This window comes from Anopheles merus, chromosome 2R (genome assembly GCF_017562075.2).
Source record: "Anopheles merus strain MAF chromosome 2R, AmerM5.1, whole genome shotgun sequence".
Classification (NCBI taxonomy): Eukaryota; Metazoa; Arthropoda; class Insecta; order Diptera; family Culicidae; genus Anopheles; species Anopheles merus.
Genome location: NC_054082.1, coordinates 31,694,612 through 31,712,495, shown reverse-complemented (window position 1 = coordinate 31,712,495; position 17,884 = coordinate 31,694,612). Strand labels below are relative to the sequence as shown.

Genomic DNA, 17,884 nt, shown 5'->3' with positions numbered 1-17,884 from the left:
AAGTTCCACCTTAGCACAGCACCGTTGCTATTGACTAAATGGTCTTATAAGTAGATGTACCGACTTCTACAAAGCCGAACGATTTCGATTCCAATACAGAACACCGGTGTCCCCTCTCCTTCAACAAAGAATCATATGTCTCGTTTAAATAAGACAGTCTTTGGTAAAGTATTTTGGACCTCTATTGAGAAATACATGACCGACGAGCAATAAAAAGTTATTTAAAATGTCACTTGATTGACGCTTGCGACTACTTAGAGGTACTAATTGCGTTCAACTGCAAATCTATCACGCTGTGAAGCTTTTTTTAAAACACTGATAAGCTTTTACGACACCCTCTGTATGGCAACATCAAACAGCACGATTTGATATGAATCATTTACCTATGCAGCAGTTGGATTAAAAGCAAACTGTTTACTTCTCCGTGTATATCCTGATAAAAACAAATAAATTATCGCAAAGCCAAACTTTACGCCTCTTGGAGTGATATCCTTTCCACTAATAACATACCGCGCCGGATAAACATAAACGTGGTGTGTGTGTTTTTTTCCCTCCTCCTTGCTTGACAAAAGTCCGTGCCCGGACCACGCCGATAACGATTGCTTTCCCAAGTGCAAAACCTAATAGAACCCGTTTTATTTTTCATCGCTGCTGGGCTCGGTAAACTACTCCGCGAATAGTGGTAGCGCTTTCTTGCTAGCGCGACACCACCGCTATCGCTTTTTACCGGTAACTGCTTTTATCTTCCCTTGTCACAGGGCCGAGAACTGTGCGTACCCGTGAAAGCTGATAAAAGTGAAAATAATGTAGGTGATGATGACGATAGCTCAGCAGCGGCAGGAGCTGAGAAGTGACAGCGAAAGTGAATTATCGTGTCATGATGTTGTTATGCAGCGTCTAATGGGTGTGGGTAGTAGTAGCAGTAGGCCGTGCATTTTCCAGAACAGCAACTGTCAGAATGCGATTGTTTATTTCGAGCGAATGATATGTTTTTAAGCACACTCCATTTTAGATTGATTTCCTTGAAGAGTCTATCATTCACTCATAGAAATGGGGGTTTTAAAATAAATTTAGCTGCATTCGCAAATACTGCTCGGAGTGTCCATATCATTTGGTTTGAAGTGTTTGCTATGTTCCATTTCAGCCTAATAACCTTGATTTTGACCATTCCATTAGTTTGGCGTTTGAGCAGCCATAATCACCATAATCCTCCCGATAGGCGCAAACCATGTGCGCTTTGACCATGATTTTAAAACAGGATCGGCTGGACATGCTGCAGCCGTTAGTGGCGGGCTTTGGGGCTTTCGCTTTTGACGCAAGCCATTGAATCCGCGGGCTTTTGGATAAGGGCAAACACCCCTGTCATCCGTTTTTGGTTGGGTGTTGGGTTTCGAACGAACCACCGCATAACGGCTTTGCGCTTTGATTGCTGTGCATATGTTTGCTTTCTACTTATGCTTTTTTATGCTATCCTGCATCGAACGTTCGGGAAGTGCAAGATAAAAATAAATAATTACCGCAAAACGCCAACCAAGTACATGCATGAAGCAGCAGGAAACATTTATAGACCGCACCATCAGTAATCAAGCGGATTGTGTTTTGCTGTTGGTGGTGCAATCCACAAGACCGATCACGGGCCGCGCCGTGCGAGCGCGGACACATGCGGGACAGGGTTTGCCTTCTGCTGCGCAGGGTAAACAACGATTACTACTAATCCTCGTGTGGGTTGTTGGCTGTCCGGGTGATACAAGCGGTCGTGTAATAAGACCAAGCCAACAGAGTGGAATTACCCTTTGCCAGCGTGGCACTCCGACGCAGCAGTTGTGCGAATGGTGGCGGGCCAGATTTATTAACTCTCCTCCGCACGGCACAACACAAAGGGGAAATCGCCCGCTTGCGCACACGTTGCAATGCGCGCCTTAAGACCGAGCTGCAGTTTTTCCTGCATTTGTGGCCGTGTATGCGCAAACCAAGAAGCACAACGCTAAGGGGTAAGATGATAACGCCAAACCGCCACCGACACCGCAGGCGCATTGGGACAGCAGCCGTGGTTGAAAAATGAGGAAGAAAAACAAAACACACACACACACACATACACACTCGCGAACACATTCAAGCGCAGATTCAATGGAATCGGATCAGCTGCCAATGCTGCCAAAATGCTGCAACAACCCAGGAAACCAGCGATAGATAGCGATGGAATGTTGAAATCGTTGCTCGTGTTGGTTTTTGGTCTTAATTTTGGAATTATTAATTCAACCGGAATGAGATTAGCGGGCTTGCGGTTTTCGCCTCCCCCTCCTCCCCTCTTCCCCTTCTCACCCACCCATCTACCGTTTCCGACTGAGGTGTGGGCGCGCGGATCGTCGTGCACAGGAAAGTTGCTCCGCTCCGGATGGGTGGCTTTTGGGTGCTCGCCGAACCTGAGCGTCAAACGCTGGCAAGAGGCAAGAAGAGAGGTTCGTGTTTCTTTTTGTCGTTTTTCTCTGGATGGCATCCTCAGAAACTATCCTTCGGTGTGGTGGTAGGAAGTAGTGGTGGATATTTGCATGCATCTCGTTGGATGAAAGTGTCATTTTTTGCGATCTTCTGCAGTGGATACGATTGAGGTTGGAAATTATTTTAATGTATTTTTTTTTGTAAAAGAACCAAATAGCTTAACGTATATTAGGAGTAATACTTCCAGTTTCAAAGGGAAAGTAGAAAAGCCCTCGGAAAAAAATATGCTCAAATAAGTGAAACGCTTTTGGGTGAATGATTTTAAATTTTATTGGAAATGATCTCCCCGTTTAAATGCAACTAAAACTATCAGTGACCTACACTACAGTTCTTCAAGTGTGATTCAATGATCACGCAACTAAATGTGGTATTTGACTTGTACTCTCAGATCTGTAATCTGACACAGATATGATATCTCTTATATGAAACATTTGAATGAAAAAACCAATTCTATTCAACGAGCATAACAAATAGCAATTTGCTACTATTTTCCCATGTCTAAGTGACCTCGCACACTTTTGATTAAATTTCTTATGCTGAACCTAAACGTCTGCCATACTGCATTAATTTCCCTTGCATTCGAAAACTGAAGCCGAAACAAACCGGTAGATCCGCTAACATATCTCCCTGCTCTCCACAACATACAGATCTTTGTTTAGCTTTTGGTTTGTTATGACTGCCCACCATTTAGCCAACCCTCCGCCACCCTCCGCGGAGAGAAAGCTCGCACCGATTTTGATTGATTTTCTTTAACCCACCCAACTGATGTGGTTATTATTAGTGTGAGATATACATTGAAAAGCGGCACATGAGCGAGTGCTCTCACATTGCGCAAGCTACGCATCAATCGGCTGGTGGGTACGTACAGCGGCGGCCTACGTCACCCCAAAAACGTTTATCGACGCCCGAAAATGTGTTCATCATCATCAACGACTCACAACCACTTCTCGCATTGTGTTATGTTACAGCAACAACAATCACCACAGCACTTGCCCCCCCCCCCCCATCTAACGTATTGCACCGTCACACACAGCAACATTGTAAATAGAAACCCGCCTCCATAAACGATTCCGCCGTCCGCGGTGTGATTTACATCTTTCGTGTGTGTGCTTTGGATAATTGCATCTTTATCATCAAGCAGGCACGTTTGTTGTTGGCAGCGCTGTTTTCCGGTGTGCACTACTTCGTTTTGCTTTTTGGCTTCGTTTTGTTAGCATTTGTTTGCCTTGTTCACCGGCAACTTCCGGCCCTTGGCTCAGGGCTTGCCCCTTTTTGTACATGCCCAGCCGTGAACGACCGGTACCTTCCTTCTCACCACAGCTTGGACCAGAAGGAATGGGTGGAACTGGCAAACGGGCACGGCATTGCATCGTCAGGTTGCACGATAAATTTAAGCCCTACAATTAAGTCCGGCGGCACATGTTACACGGTAAAAAACGAAGTTCAGCAGCGAAGCCCTGCAACAGATGCACCAGTGCAAAAGCGCACGGAGGAGAGAGTACGTTGGGGGGAATTTTGTGTTACTATGAAGTCCTACTAAGACAAATTATGAGGGAAACAACATCACTTCGAGCATCATTTTTCTTTGCCTACAATTAATAGTGTTGTTAATTCTCATACATTCTTCATTACTTGTGACTCAAACTTCAACTTCCACTTCACAAAATCACAAATAACGTATTTCTCCTGCCGTGCCGTGTGTCACGTGTTTGCCTCAAAACAATATTTACCACCCGCTACACAGCGCACAGTTCGCCGTGGAAACGTATCCAAGTAGGCAAGATTGTGTAGCATTTGTGTATTTGTGTTTGTGTGTGTGTGTCTGTTGACCGTTTTGGCAGCTTCACAACAACTGTGTAAATAACCCTTCTCCAACCATCACCATCTTTCCCATGCACAACGGAGCGAAAGTAATTTTGCGGACAGTTTTGGGACAGGTTTTCTGGGTTGCGTGGGTCATCAGACATCCACACCGTAGCGTTGTGGATCGTTGCTAATTTCTCACACAAATCCATCCGCGTCCATGCAGATAGCGGCATCATGGAAATGATGGTGATGATGAACACACTGGCACGATTTCAGACTCATCATCGCATGAATAATATTTGCCTACATGACTTGTTTAAACCAATGGGTTAGTTTTAAACCATCGTAGCACAATTTGACGCTATGATTTTTGACACAAGCTTTAAAATCAACCAACACAACCAGCACAAATCACGTGCACGGGGAGCTTTTGGGCCACAATTTTCTTGATGTTTGGTTGCACAATTTTCGGTTGACCGCTTACGCAACCGTTGGCCAAGTACCATCTCACCGTAGGAAGTGTTCCCACCCTCACCGCCACCCACCGTACCGTACATGAAAAGCGTTCCCACAGTAACGCCATAACCGACCTCAGCCGGGGCCCGGCCGCCCGCTGACGAGATGATGATGCACTGCCATTTTGGTGCCAAAATTGAATCCCAACCGATCGCAAGCTCCACAAGGTCCATGCACTAGCACCATCTACCTCTCCCCCGTACACGGCCTCGTAAGGCATATCCGGAGGCTGGATTGACACCGGCGCACCAAAGAGAGAGAGAGAGAGAGACCGATCGATCGACCATCTCATTCACAATTGCTCCTTACTTCACCCGAAGATGGGGGATAATGTTCGATTCTAAACATTCATAATCTGACCGAACCGATCCAATCAGTAGGCCATGCGGGGTCCATCATTATGCCGTCGTCGTCATCGTTACCACCGTAGTCGTTGGCGGTTGTGAAAAGGCTTCATTCACGATGCTGAATCGCATGCCACGCGCTTTGGTTGTGCAATTGCTGCGCACTGCGCGGTGTGTGGAAAACGGAGTCGGGACGAAATGGATCGAATCAAATCAAACAATCTAATTTTGGCAAGCCAAAACCTTCGTCTAGATGCAGTGCTTTTTGGTGAAGTGCAGCCGCATGAGAGAAAGGGAAGGCTCAAGATTGAGAAGCTTTAGGTGAAGTCATGCTGGTGAGGTGCTGATCCGGTGGTGGATGCAGTGAAAATTGCTCGCCAGCATTGAATAGCGAGCTGTTTGTAATATGATGCGAGATGCTAATAGATATAATGAACAAAAGGTTTTTGAGAAAATTAAACATTAAAAATAAGCTCATTAGTTTAATAAACACGGATATAAGGAATAATTATGATGATTGCTTTCAGTTAATTATAGCGATCATGGTCATGTATATGGCAAAGTCTTATGGACAGTTTTAGAATGGTTTTTGAAAGTTAATTCCTTCTCCAATAGATTCTATGTATGGAACACTATTAGTGTACAAAAAATACAACTGAAGGGTCCAAGGTCCAGGAACTGATTAGCATACACAGTTTCTTTCAATTCATTTATCCAAACCATACAGTATTTCTCTCAATACCGTTCTTACTAATCATCATGCAAGATAGGTCCTGTCAGTTATTTGCATCTTTGAAACTCTCCTTCCCCTTCTTCGATGCTCCGTCCGTGGAAGCAAACAAAGATCGTGACATTGTCAGACAGTCAGTCAGTCAGTCGGAAGACATAAACCTCCTCGTCGACCATATTATTATTTATGTTTTCACCCCGTCATGCACGTTTGACACACTTTGAGGACATGGACATGCGGACATGGACGCGCGGGGTCGTTAGGATCGACTTCTAACCATTGCGGTGCGATCGTCTGAAGTGCTTTCCCATCACTTCGCTTCTTGAGTGCTGCACCTTGACGAAGTTGTGCATTTGCACCCTTCACGTGTGTGCTTTACTCCTTTTTCTGTCCCACATGCATTCACACGCTGCGTTAAAGCGTTGAGAAACTTCTGCGTTTCTTCGGCTCTCGATCGGTTCTTGAACCCTTGACGGGCACGCCATCGTCCTGCTCCACGAGTAATGAGCCTCCTCCATCGCACGCAGTTAATCACCGTCCGCCGCATCACTCATCGGGCCACTTACGATTACGATAATAGAGAGACTGCGCCACAGCGAGAAGTGTGATGCGCGTGGTTGTGCGCGACCGAGCTGCACCCGAGTGAAAGGTGGCGGATTTTAGCAACAAATGGTCGCATCAAACCTCCAACGGCCGCGGAGAAAACCGCACACTTTCCATCTTCGACAGTGTGCAACGGCTGTGGACCGTGCGGACAAAGCAAAAACACCAACTCTACTCATTTGAATGGCCACATTTTGCATCGAGTGCTGTGCGAACCCATCAGGCCTCCGTCATACCAATCCACCAAACGAGGAGCCGTCGCTGGCCGATGCATCCGACCCATCAGTAATGAGCAGCGTGCAATATCTCTCGCCACACCGCTAATGAAGACATTGGCGCACGTTCGTTCGCAGGCTTTTGTGCTGGTGTGTTACGCTGCCAATGGGGAGGGGGGGGGGGCTTGTTCGCGCGCTTTGCATACCGATCGATTAACAGTCTCGGGGAGTAATGGGTTTCCGCTGCAGGCGTCCACTCCACACAACCCCTTACTGCCACTATTCTGTTGAAGGATGGTGCTTTCCATAGGACCGTTCGCGATTTGTGTAATGTTTAACCAAGAAGGGAAAACAGTTTTTTCCGCCTTAATTTACCTAGGAAGCAAGTTTAAGTTCTGTTTACCATAAAGTCGAATAAAGCCATTATTCGATTTTTGATAAAACGTTCCATTGCAGCAACAAAATATGAATCCTATCGTAAAGATGTTACCGTTACCGATTGAAATGCAAATGTCTTGTTTGATTACATTTTGGTGATGGGAAAAATGAAGTTTTCTGGAATCGATCTCGGGTAGTATATTCTGAATCAGTTCCCGGAAAAGGAATTGGTTCTGGAATCAGAATCGGTTTCGGAATCGGAATCGGCTCCGGAATCGAAATCGGCTTCGGAATTGGTTCTGGAATCAACTCCGTAATTGGTCCCGGAATCAACTCTGGAATTGGTTCCGAAATCGGCTTCGGAATTGGTTCCGTAACTGGTTCCGGAATCGGCTCCGGATTCGACTTCGGAACTGGATCCGAATCAGAATCGAAATCGGAGTCAGTTTTGGCATCTCCAAAAGATTAGGCGTTTGGGTCCAATGATGCTAAGTATTGAGAGTCGCAATTAATCCAAATTTACTTGGAAACGATCGATTCTCATGGAGATTCCCGGATTAATTTCGCTTCTGAAACAACTTACTTCAATACAAGTGCTGATTCCCATTCCGGAGCTAATTCCAATTCTGATTCCATTTCCAGAGCAAATTACGATTATAATTCCATTTCCGGAGCAAATTGCGATTCCCAGGTCGATTCAGATTCTAATTCCGGAATCGATTTAGGATTCGGAATCATCCCCAGAGTTGGCTCCCCAACACGGAATCGGAATCAGGTAGGTCCAATTCCGAGCTTTTTTTTTATTATTAGCTTTTTATCTGTTCCACATTTCAGCAAACAAGGCTATAAAATGGAAACGGCTTAGGAAGCTCATTGTGCGAACAGTTAAATGCCCAAAGAATGGGACCAACAAAAAAACGAATACAAATTAAAATTATTCAATATTAATATCCCGTAAAATGTGCTTGATGAGATGTAAATTAAGCAACCTTGATGTGTAGACAAAAAATACCGATTAAACTACATCAATTCTGAGTTTATCAAAAAAAAAAACGTTCACAGCAGGGAAGAAAGGCCCATAGCTTTACACTGGGATTGAATCAATACGGGAAACATAATTGGAAAACATAGCAAAAGAAAGACACACATTTTCTTACTACAAAAGAGAACCAAACCCACATACCTCACGACATGATTTCGAACCTTCTCTTCGAACTCCCGAATCAATCTAATTTGTACACAAAAAAGGCGATGAAATTCCTCCCCAAAAAAGCACTTTTCTCCCTTTTTTCCCCAAACCGGAGGGCTGTGTTAAAGTTGGTCAAAGTTGCATAATATCGCAGGGTTCCCGCATGTGTCTCCCGCACCAAGCCTCCCTTTTCTGCATCACCGAAGTAAAACCGGAATTTTCTGACAGCTTTGGGCCAGCTCGTGAACGACCTGGAAAGTTTCCCAGGCGAGGTAACCCTTGTGGCCCTGCCCGTAACAAGCGACTCACTTCCCTTTTTCCCCTTTTTCGGGGGCCGTTGATCGTTCCCACAAATAAACACCTCCAACCATCGCATCGCAACGCACTTCGATTGAGGGGAAAGGTTCTCCTCACAGCTAAAACGGTATTACATCAAGGTTAGCCCCACGGTGTGGCTGTGTGTGGCTTTTCGCCCGGGAACTCTAATCAAACTCTGTCCCCAAAACGCTGAGACGCTGAACGCACGCTCGTTTGGGGCAGCGCTATTAAATAACCGAACATTTCACTTTCATCGAAGATGATGTATGTGTAGTGTGCAGGGGGGGAGGGCTACAACATCATCGGCCAGCCAGGGTGGGTTGCGTGAGTTTGTGGGACGTACGTGGTGATGAAGATTGTTTGTACTATACATTGTACTGCAGCGCAGCATCGCATTATTATCGAGTGGGGTTTTAAAAGAAGCATAATGTGTGCCCCGAGTGTCACAACTGCCACAGTCGGGTCGCCGGTCATGCATGACCGCGCGACTCATGGCGTGATGCTTGCTATCGGTCTTATCGAGCTCCCGGGCCGCGTGTGCGATGTTGCGACCAGTCTGGTTAGTATGCTAATCGAAACACCGTCCACACAATGCCACACCCGGCAGGAATGTTGAGTGCATGGCTAATGTTGAGACGCCGGCTGGCAGGGGTATCGCCTGCACGCACGATGACAACATATTGCGCTAACACAGCTAAATCAATCGATTACCACCGGCACCGGGTACCGCCGGGGTACTTTCGATCGGGTGGATGATGATTTATTTCAATTGCACAATTTCTAACCGCTCCATCAGTAATGTCCCAACCGCCTGACAGAAGAAAAAAGGACAAACTGGTTACACTTCTTCGGCTGCTACCTCGGATGACTGGCTCAGAAAAGCGACTCGGGAAGCGATTTGATCCGGTTTCAAGTGACATTTGGGAACTCCAGCGCTTTCCGCCTCTCTAAACGAAGGTAGGCGTTTTTTGTTCGATTACGAAGAATTAATCGATGCAACTAGTTTACGTTAAAGTTTACTGGCTAACATTTCATCGCCGTGTTAAGGGCAGGATGCAGATGGCCAATATACACAAAAAAAATGTCTCGCTAAAAGGTCATCCAGCAAGGGAGCATGCGTTCGTCGTCTGTTGCTAATCTCCTAGCGTTCGTGCCATTGACGAAGCTTTCGTTGTAGTTTGACCTTGCACCTGGAGTTTAATTGGTGCGGATTGTCATCTTCATGTAGGGTCCACAGACACACACACACATACAGGCATCAAGGTTTCACTTTCACCGGACGCACCCGGATGGACGGCATGAATGATTCACCTGGCGCACGCGCTAGTAGTTCGTAGACCTCCCCTATATGTGGACATGGCTGTGGCCGGTAATCGATTGTATCATCGGCAAAGGCTCATCGGGTCGTCGGGTTTTCTCCGATGCTTCCCGGCCATCCAACCGGACGGTTAAACGGGCTTCTTGTTGGTCGCAATAATGAATAGTGTGTTTAAGATAATTACAGTACTTGCGAGGACGGTTCAGTGATGGATATAAACTTTCTGCGCCAAACACCACAGCAACACATACTCGTATGAGATCACTGGATCGGTGCTCTTGCATGAAGCACATGCCGCACTTTATTATTAATTCATTTAAAAAAGGTCTTTGCAAACTCTTGCTTAACTTAAATAGCAGTACACCCGGTGCAGGTGAATGGTTGGTTGGAGTTAATCCGCTTCTGATCGAAAGCATCCCAGCGATTCTCTGAAGAAATCGACCATAAACACCCCCGTGAAGGTCCGCTAATGGGTCGCGCGGACAATTCATCTTTACGCAACGGTTAACTACCAGCGAAGCGAAGTGGGAGCCACTCTCCTACATGCATGTGAACCCACAGTCTCACATGTGAAGAAGCCGTTACGTTTCTCAGCCTCCATCAATGCAGCGGGTAGGTCGCGGTAGCTTCTCACGGCGTTCTTCGCTGCAAACTGTTGCAAACTGGCGCACTTTAGCACGCATCATCGTCACTTGCTGAAACTGAATCGAATGGGTAATCTAAGAGCACTGTTTAGTGCCTTTCCACCGGCAGCTCCATCGTTTGGTGCACGGTTCGTAACACAAGCGTACGCCATTTGCGAAACCGAAATTCCGAGCGAACGGTAAAGGAACGGACGATATGGAAGATGTGATATGACGGTCGCTGCAGAGGTCGTTACCGTGGCAGGGCAACGAGAAAATAATAGATATCTACGTCTCTACAAACGGGAGAAGGTGCAGTTATGAGCGATGAGGAGATGATAATGCCCACATGCATCCAACCGTAGCCGTAGGTATTTAGCTAAAATGTATGCACTATCTGAAGCAATCTTGACAGGCTACCGCTGGGCGTGTGAAGTGCGCCGGGGGTTTGGTAGACCCATCACCGCCGAACGCGAATGTACTGCATAATTGATCCGAGCTCCATTGATAGAAGAAACACTTTGAAGACGTGCTTATTTTTCCTAATGTCTCAGTTGAAGGAGTCGCACCAGTTCGGTTCGGGTGATGGTGTGATGCAAATTGAGTTTTTGCGCAGCGTCGCTGGAACCTTATCGGTACGGGCGCGTGGAATAATTGACCTGTTGTTGAGTAAGATCGAGATGTTTAGCAAATCTCATTATTCCGAGTCATTTTGTTCACATACTTTTGGTCTTCTGTGCTGAAGCTCTACAGACCTAAGATCCTAAATGGTATCCTCGTTTGTCAGTAATGATTGCTAGCAAAAAGGGCGCATTTTGAGTGAGTGTGTGGGCTTAATCGAAGGTTACCGCTGGAACGAACCAAAAAAAAAAAACGAGAACAGCAACCTCGAAACACAACCCTGAAATTTCTCTTCCAAACCGTCACACCGTAGGGTGCCCCCCATCGTGTTTTGTGCAGTAGAAGGCGAGTCTCGTTAAACCTTTTCACCGGTGGCACACATCGAAAGCCTAAGCGCATAATTAACCTTCCGTTCCACTGTGTTTGGGAAAAAAAACTTCACTGTCCGCTACCACCAACAATTTACGAAAAAAATCCCTCAAATCGAATCTAACCGCCAACTCTGGACAGGTATCCCCTCTCTCTATCTCTCTTTCTATCTTTGCACACATTCAGTTCGTCGTACGGAAAGTGAACGAAATTGAAAGTGTGATGTTGTTGTTGTTTTTTTCTTCTCCTGCCCCTAAGCTTTTGTCCATCTGACATTGAAACACATTTTGCCCGACGTGACGTGCCGTAATACGTGTTTAATGCTGCTAATGAGCTGTGAACACTAAGCACCGTTTTTTTAGATGGGAGGGGTAAAAAGAACAGGAGAAGGGAGAGGCATATGTATGAGTCAAGCGCTGCCAGAAGCAATTAGCATACATCTGCGAAACTGCGCGTATGCATCATTGTTGTCGCTTAATAGTACTCAAACGGTTGCAAAACACCAACGCAATTGCCAAAGGAATGTAGAACATTCTTGGTAACGCGAAACGCAACATAACGCAAAGTGGACACACTCGCACACATTCTATTGTTACTAAATTTGGTAAGCATTTTAATGTGACATGTGCTCACAGTAAAGTGAACCATTTTATGCAACAACAAAAGGAAACGAAACACTTTACAAAATACCACCACCACCTTGCCCCCAGGGTACACACGAGGTGTCAAACCGTGACGCGGATGAACATAATCGGTACGGTAAGCAGCGTACATTTATCAACTGATTCAATCGAGCCGTGCAAATTTGACCGACGCAATCATCGATCGGGTTTGCATACGCTGATCACGGTTCGGGCCTGGTGTTTACGTTCCATTGGTCACAAATCGGCTGCCGGCATACACCGTCAGTTCAGTTTTGGGGAGGGCGCGGCGGAACGGTTTTTGGCGCGCACGTTTTGCTTTGCGTAATGTTCAATTTAAACAAGCGCGTACCGTTTGCGTTTCCCCGGCGGTACCTCGCGCATATCATCCGCAAACGTATGTGTAGTAATTTCTGTGCAACTATCTGGCTCACTGTTGTTTTAAAGTAGCGCTTTTGTTGTTTTCATTGCATTTGGTTTCGCTTCGAAGGGAGGGTTCGCGTCGAGTGTGGCCACCACGCTTTATTACACCGGATGCAGGCAAGCAGGAATGAGGTGGGTAAATGCTTTGAAAGCACGTGTTCGCTCAAACGGCTTGATGGACGGCGCCGTGTTTCGGTTGCAGTGTGCGAAACAAATTTAATGCCGAGTTGGGAATCACGTGCGGCCGACCAGCATGGATCGTTAGGCACGGCGAGCAGTGGACGGTGTCGTCTGGGTCGGCAGGAGCAGTTTGACAGCGTTCGATCCTCTCGACCCATTCGCACCGTGGCACAGAGAATTGGGCACATGGAATATGGCCGCTCATTTGGGTTAAGTGGATACAAAAAAAAAAAATGGCGAAACAAACAAAACGGGTGGGTGTGGGTATCGATTGGTATAGTGAAAGGTACGTTCTGCATCGAAATTTGCCATTGTGATGAGCATTGCAAACACACGATGCTTCTTCGGTAGTGCTGAACGGTAAAAGGCAAACATTAAAAACCATTTATAACATTCCACTGCAATGTTAAAATCATCCATAATGAACACATCATCGTAACTCGTTTGCTTCGCGATTGCACAATACGTTAATTTGTGGGCATCCTCAGCAAGAAGTGGGTGCTTCTGGAAACAAACTTTCTCTACTGCGACGACCGCGACGCCACCACACAAACCATTCGACCCGTTCCGATGAAAGTGAAATCATTCATTACAGAGGACGCTAGACACATGGCCGCAGTGAGTCATGGCCTGATTTTGCTCTCAGCACGTGAATAAATATAGCAATATAAGATTATGCATGCGACGTTGGCGCTTTCATCCCGTCTAGCACGTCGTAGGCACCACATTCGACGCTATTCTAATGGGGGGGCTTCCAGGGTGCACAATCATGTGTGCAAGATAGATGATATAATTAATCACACTCTGGTCAGACGAGCACACTGACAGTGTACATAAAAGGATTGATTATGCTCCCGATGCCCGATGACGCAGGCGTGTCGTTGAGGCAAGTTGTCACGACACGTACACTTTGGCTGTGCCGGCAGTACAGCGGTTCGTGGTGGTTGGTTGCAAAAAAGGGCCATGCCAAGAGGGAACCTGCCAAGCGTTGGCGATGCACGAAACCGAGATTAAGGCTGGAGAGGATTACCAGCAGTACGCTTCGCACAGTGTGGTGGTGAACATAAACGACGTAAGCGACGCAAAACGGTTACTTCCTCGAGCGCTATAGTGCTAGTGGTTCCCATGCATCGGTGCTGAATCATGACTGTTTGATGGCTTTGTGGCGTTGTTGGCTGGCACTCCCTCGACAGAATTCTTTCGCGACGATGTTCAACAGGTTCTTTGTGCCCCCTCTTTAGGGCTAGTATCAATTACCTGCAAGTAAACGGGAGAAAAGAGACAAGTATTAGCAAACATATCACATACAGGACTCGTAATACGTAATAAAACTAGAGCCCCTATCTCTTACATCTACGCAAATCAGATTCCTTTCTCATCAAGTCCGGGTCTATGTTTTTTTCCTCTTCTTAAAACCCACGTACAATATTATGGAACGACTTTGTTCCCGTTGATTCTTTTTTTTTCACACTAGATTAGCATCAATTAAATAGCGACTCCATTCCAATGCCCACCGAACACTTCCTTGGCACGTTAGTGCTTGATCCTGTTTAGCACAGTGAAGCCGATCGTACCAAACGCGCGTTGTCGGCAGGCAGCAGGCGGCAAAACACATTCGCTTCATTCGATGCCACACCTGTCCCCGGACGGCTGGCCGGTTGCGCACTTTGCGCGAAACCATCGATCAGAGTCCATCCATCTATCCCTTCGTTCAAATGGAACGGTACGACGTCGGAGAGTTGTAGCCGTTAGGCGTCACAGTTTCTCGAAGTTCCTCGTTCGCGCTGATCTGATTCTTAGCACCCAACCAAACCAGACGGCAGTGGTGACCTTCGCGGCAGCGTTCGCCGTTACAATCCATTCGCCACACGCTGGAGAAGCTGGTTGCTGAAGCCGCTAGCCCTGCGCTCTAGCTGAAAGTTGAACAGCACCCGTTCAGACTGGCTAACGGTTGCGGCAAGGGAGGGGGCGACCCATGTAGTAACTTGGGCTACTTCGGAAGCGTTCGCATGGCATGGAGCTTAAATAATCTTACTCTTACAGCGAGATTCACACCGCACAGGTTGTGTGCTTACGCTTTAGCAGCAATCTGTTAGCTTCCGAAACGCATAAACAGCGGTTCTGACCTGTTGGGTCTGCACGCAACGTGCGTGGAGCTAGAATTAGTGGATCCACCTTCAATTCTGACCAACCAGCAGCGAGCCTTGGGTTCCGTCTATTGGTGCTTTGTGGGCTGCCAGCACTTAGTCGGCCAGTCTTAGCATCGACCCCCTATACTCATAGCGGGTTGATGCTAATGTCAAGTGCAACCCCTTTTTTCGCTCAAGGTTAAGCCGTTCGCAAACGATGAGGTATGGTTTTAACGGAGCTTAACAACACACTGTTGCTGTTCACACAGTGCCAGAGAGCGTAACCCTTTCGAACCGTTTTCGGACCCACTTGGCGTGCGCTCTCGATTGCGCGTTCTTCAATCGAGTTCTGTATGCAAATAATAATTGGCGTTGATTAGCCATTCGGTTGGAGGAGAAGGAGGGTTTCGTGAGGTTACGGTCAAGATGTTTAGATTGTACGAGTATCGGAAGAGAGACAGTTTGTCGCAGGTGCCGATGTTTCTTAGTTCTGTTAATGCGGTGCGCAATGGTATGGCTTACCATGATTAAAATTATACACGCGTTCGAATGTTCTTTTTTCGAGCCTTCAGTCTTTGGGAAGTTGCATTGGCACACGCATTTTAAACCAAATGTCATGCTGACCGTACGTCCGAAGATGTGCCTGAAACACTTCAGAAGCGAAGGGAACACACATCATCGGATACTTCCGAAAAAGTCATGGCAAACTGCGTGTTTGCATTTCGATACGATGATGCATGCCGATGGCCGACCGATTGGTATAATGTACTAGTGTCCGTTGCTTCCATTTCAGGTATCGCCTTACACAGCCCGTACATCTAAGCGTCGGTCGAAAAGCCTCGAAAAGGTTAATTACGTACCTCCGCCGCACTTTTTAACTGCGATCGTAAACACACGACTCCGTCGTATGCGCGGTACGCTCTATCCATTACACCGTCACAGGACTGTAACGGAAGAGAGTTACAGCCGTCCAGCAGCCGATGTGGTTTCTATTTAGCGGTGCCAACTTCTCCAACGAACCGGTAAAGACACACAAACACACACACACTAGATTCCAGCGGAACAATCCGCTGTGCAATAGCAGTAGATCGCCATATCGCTGCACCGAGACGAAGCGAGAAAGCGACCGCAGCAGCCAACTGCCACGGCGAATACGCGGCCTGCTTGAGATGCATCGCCTACTTTTCCTCGACAGCGGGCGCCGACTGCAGAAGACGATGGCAGCAAAGCCTTTCGGACCGTACCGCGATCTGCAACGATCGGATGGGCGATGGTGCGCGCACATTAATGAAGGTCTTTCACTTTTGCGCGCGCGCGCACACATCTTCTTGCGCGTTTGTGCGTTTGCCTGGGGAAGGGGGGGATTTATGAACATGCGGTTTCGGTTGGGAGTCGACCACACTCTGCACAAGTAGGCAGGCTACATTACGGTCACCTGAGGATGCGAGGATCTTCGGCCGAAATGGGCGATTTTTCTCCATTAGCGTTCGATTATTGAGCTTGAGTGGTTGACACCCTGACACCCGGGGAGCTTCAAAACCTTGAAACACACAGCCGGCAAACGAGTCGAGTGGCCTGGTACGGAGATGCTCTCCTGCTCATGCACAAGTTGTTACGGTAGGTCAGTGACATTGCCACACCACGCAAGCCAATAAACCGATTTAATCTAAAGGGGCCAGTTCTCGTAAGCCACAACTTTCCACCGTGGGTCGATGCGGGAATTATGCTACTTTTTTATTATTACACTCACCCGGACCCGGTGGCCCACCCAAACCCCGAGTGTGTGTCACCCAGTGGTTGGTTGTCGGTTTTTTCCCCATCTTGTGGTGGCACACCCAGCCAATGCACGGATGGCGTTCGTTAACCTTTTGCCAAACCAATTCCTCAAAAACCGCACACAAACCAATGTTGGCCTTTGCGACCGCGAAGTAGTAATCGGACGCGGTGTGCTGGAGCAGTTTGTGGAGCAGCCAGTCCGTATTTTCCATGTTTTCCGCTCGCGTTTTGGAGCAGCATAGACTCCGGGGCCCGCGTGTCTATGGTAAACTCTGCTAAGGTGTGCGGCTTCAGGTGAGAGAGAGACGGTATCGAATTCGATCGCCCGCCCCAACTGTCGTTCCGTGCGCGCGGGGGGCTTTAATCCGCCGCCTGGATTACATTTCATCTGGAGCGTAAACAAAACAAAATCGCTCTCAAGATTGTTGTTGCCAAAACGTTTCGATTTAACATTGGGTGCGCGCGAGCGGTTCACTCGATCGGAATGGCCGCGCTTCCAGGCAGATCGCGTAGCGAACCATTTAGGTGTGGTACCGCCATTCTTGGCACGAGCATTATAAAGTAATAGATCGTATTCAGAGCGAAAAGAAGAATGTTTGCAGCGAACAGGGCCTGGGACCAACTGGAAGAGATCTTAGGATGGTAAAGCTTGATAAAAAAAAGGTGTTGGAAGCATCATATCACATGAAATTCGGAACGTAGAGCCTAAATGTTGCTAAAAGGCTCTATGCCCCAAACGTAAATGTCGTAGAAAATGGTAACCAACAATTACCGTCAACTTTCATTCCCGATCTGTAGTCCAACGGCCTATTCTGGGCGGACCAGCACGTGCCACAGGCCACCAAGCATAATGGTAGGTAGCGCACTGTCATCGCAGCACAATATTTAGCAAATTTATTGCCAAACCCTGCACACCGCGCTGTACGGTTCCAGCAGCCCAGGCGCCCACCACAGGCTCCAAGACATTTGAGGCAATTGTACCGAAAGTACAGCGGAACGCGAACAATTGATACCACTAGCGATCGCGTTTCGGACCTACTTTATGCTCGTTACACCCTTTGCTTTTATACCGATAGCACTCGGAGCGATGAATCAGCGAGCCGACGACCTCGTCGATTTCTCGTACCCAATATTTTAAAGCTTCTTGCCGCGCGTTCGATCCTCGCGATCGTGATCGTACGTCACGAGCCGGCGCAGGAGATCACG

At 47.3% G+C, this 17,884-nt stretch overlaps 1 protein-coding gene and 1 long non-coding RNA gene across 2 annotated transcripts in view; both read right to left on the bottom strand.

Annotated features, from left to right (window-relative positions):
- Window positions 1–17,884, bottom strand: part of LOC121589161 (leishmanolysin-like peptidase) — a 33,657-nt gene that overhangs the window by 10,372 nt on the left and 5,401 nt on the right. The gene's annotated exons all lie outside the window — the stretch shown is intronic.
- LOC121589162 lies at window positions 10,197–16,094 on the bottom strand. The gene is made up of 3 exons (XR_006004268.1): window positions 15,763–16,094; window positions 11,264–14,030; window positions 10,197–11,198 (listed from the first exon to the last, which is right to left on the bottom strand). It is a non-coding gene; the product is annotated as an uncharacterized LOC121589162 (long non-coding RNA).